This window comes from Carcharhinus amblyrhynchos, chromosome 7 (assembly GCF_965287045.1).
Source record: "Carcharhinus amblyrhynchos chromosome 7, sCarAmb.v2.hapA, whole genome shotgun sequence".
NCBI lineage: Eukaryota > Metazoa > Chordata > Chondrichthyes > Carcharhiniformes > Carcharhinidae > Carcharhinus > Carcharhinus amblyrhynchos.
This window is the reverse complement of record NC_137330.1, coordinates 46214298-46217622: the sequence shown is the minus strand read 5'-3', so window position 1 is coordinate 46217622 and position 3325 is coordinate 46214298.

Here is a 3325-nt window from a genome sequence, read left to right as displayed (position 1 = left end):
GCACTTACTGTTAGAGGTGAGGGTTTTAAGATGGTTTACAGAAATGAAAATCGGGGTTACCACTGCATTCCAGGCAGACAGCTAACTGGTTGTCCATCTTATCTGTTCAAGCCTGTGTCTCTCGGACTTAGTGATAACAGTATCAATATGTAATGGCTTTACTCTAATTTATTTAGAGTATTTCAAAACAACCAATATTTGAAAGAAACATGATATTGAGGAAGTCTTCAAAGCAGGAAAATGCAGTGGGGGAGGGGGAGGTTTATCTACAGATATCAATAGGTTCTTCCTATTCATAATCAACAGACAAAAATAACAAGGCCAAAATGGCATAAAGAAACACGGTTCACAACATGCTCCAAGTACAAACATTTAAAATTGCTTACTACTCTAAGATCAATTTTCCTTTTAGCAAATAAAGGAGCACCTAAAGTTATGAAAAAAATCACAAAAATTCTGTTATCTCCTTGTATCAAAAAAATTTGCCATATTATTTACATCTTGACTGTCCAAACGCATGTCTTTTTGAAACAATTAGCAAGCCACATTCACGCAAAAGCTTTCGTTTGGATTCTGGGAGAAAGGTGTCTGTAAACTGATTCCCTGTTTACATTGCTAAATTCAGTTCCCTTATCCCTGCAACGTATGTGTGGATCAGAACAGTAGACTGGCTGTCACAAAATAAGTAGATTTAATATAAACACCAGCATCAGATTCACATATGATATTTAGTACTCTCAAATGAAAACAGCGCCAGCATAAGATGTGCAAGACAGAAAAAAACAAGGAATATTCACAAAGGTACTCAAGCAGTGAATCTGATCACCTGTTTTAGAAGGTTGCAAGAAAGAGGGTGAAGGTTTCATAGCCAACACGTGGCCCACCAGCTGTCGGTTAGACACCTCTACTATACACTAATTTGCACGTGCAAAACCTGACACACAGGAAGTATTTTGTTTACAAAACACAAAAACGCTTCAAAATACTTGAATTGCTTTCTTCTCGTTTCAGAGACCCTTTTCAAAAGAGTACTCATAAAACTGCATAAATGTAAGTTAAACACTCTGCCCATTCATTATATCTCCTTTAAAATGTAATACAAAGCAGTCAACTCCACCATAATTAACAATTTCCTCAAGTGAAGTAAAAAGGGTCGAGAGCTTTGAGTTTTTAGGTGTCCAGATCACCAACAACCTATCCTGGTCCCCCATGCTGACATTATAGTTAAGAAAGTCTACCAATGCCTCTACTTGCTCAGAAGACTTAGGAAATTTGGCATGTCAGCTATGACTCTCACCAACTTTTACAGATGCACCATAGAAAGCATTCTTTCTGGTTGTATCACAGCTTGGTACAGCTCCTGCTCAGACCAAGACCACAACAAATGACAAAAGATTGTGAATGTAGCTCAATCCATCACTCAAACCAGCCTCCCATCCACTGACTCAGTCTACACTTCCCGCTGCCTTGGCAAAGCAGCCAGCATCATTAAGAACCCCACGCACCCTGGACATTCTCTCTTCCACCTTCTTCCGTCAGGAAAAAGATACAAAAGTCTGAGGTCACAAACCAACTGACTCAAGAATAGCTTCTTTCCTGCTGCTGCCACTTGAATGAACCTACCTTGCATTAAGTTGCTCTTTCTCTACACCCTAGCTAATACCACATTCGGCACTCTCTCGTTTCTTTCTCTATGAATGGTATGTTTTGTCTGTATAGCACACAAGAAACAATACTTTTCACTGTCTAATACATGTGATAATAATAAATCAAATCAAGTGAAAAAACTTACAGCTTCACAAAAAGTACACATTGCAACACTGAAAAACCAAGCACCCCCATACTTGTATCACAATTTTGAAACGGTTGTATATATTTTTAGTTTCTAAACCTGATCTAGCTATAAGTTCTTTAAAAAAAAGCTCAAGTTGAATTTCCAAATATTTCAAATTGTAACTTGCCAAGCTTCCTTTGACAGTACTTTCCAAATCTGCAACCTCTTATCATCCTGATGGTGCAGAGCAGCATCACCTGCAAGTTCCCCTCCTAGCCGCACACACCCTGATCTGGAATTTATGTGTTCCTTTACTAAAATTCTCTTTGCCAATAGCTCTGTGTGTCTACCTACACCAAATGGACTGCAACACTTCAAGAAGGTGGCACACCATCCACCTATTCAAGGCCACTTAAGGATTGGCAACAAATGCTAGCTGTGCCAGCAACATTCACATTGCATAAAAGAATAAAAAAGACTAGTAGTTTTAACAATGTGTAAAAAGGGCACACTGTAAAAGAATTAGTGGTTAGAATTTTTGATAACTGATACTGGAAGATATTGCAAACTCAAAAAATATTGTTACAGTGCTATATATCATCATAATCAACTGACTTAAGGTGGAACATTGCCATTCAAGAAAAAAATGAGACCTTGTTGTAAAAATATTTGTAAATAAGATGATTTAAATACACCATTTTGATTAGAATCAAAACAGGGAGAATACAACAAGATACAATGGCTAAAAGCTGCTCCAAATTTTGTAATTGAACGTTGCAAATATAAGCAATATTTAAAAGATTATTTATACATCCAGATGCTGAGAACTTAACATCTTAACGCAACACCGAAAACAAACTGCTTTTGTTTTACTACCTTTGTAGAAGGGTGCAAACAAAGAACAATAAGAAACAATCCTGCCAAACTTACATAAAAACAGCCAGCCATCCCAAAAGTTTCTTTCACATACCACACCCGAAGCATAAAAAGTTGGTAACATGCTAATAGAAAATAGTGCATACAGCTCCAATTTAAATTCTGAGGAAGGGATAGAAGTATTTTGCAGCAGGGTTCATTCCAGCATGAAAGGAGGATCTGAGCCTGAGAGAACCCACCTGATGTTCCATATGGGCTCCATCCCCCGTGGGCCAGCGGTGTTTGCTCGAGTAGCCGCCCAGTTGTTCCCCTGGCTGTCTCTGGAAGAAATAACCAACGGTGGCATCGTCCTGAGAGCGGCCACTGAGAGGAGGCTGGACTCCAGGATTGTTGGAGGCTATGGTTGGCGCTGCTCCTGAGGCCGCTGCGGCGCTCAACACCATTCCACCTCCACCATCTGGAGGCATCCCACCACCGCCGCCTCCTCCTCCATGCATCATCCGAGCCGCGTCCTGCTGCCAGGACACTTCATTCATCCCCAGGAGGACACATGGAATATTCATTCCACGACAACCTGTAGGAGAAACAGACCAGGGTCTGAGCCATGAGGTTGGTTCCAGCACAACAGCCATCCTCGGAATAACACAACAGCCCACCTCCCAGGACACTAACTCC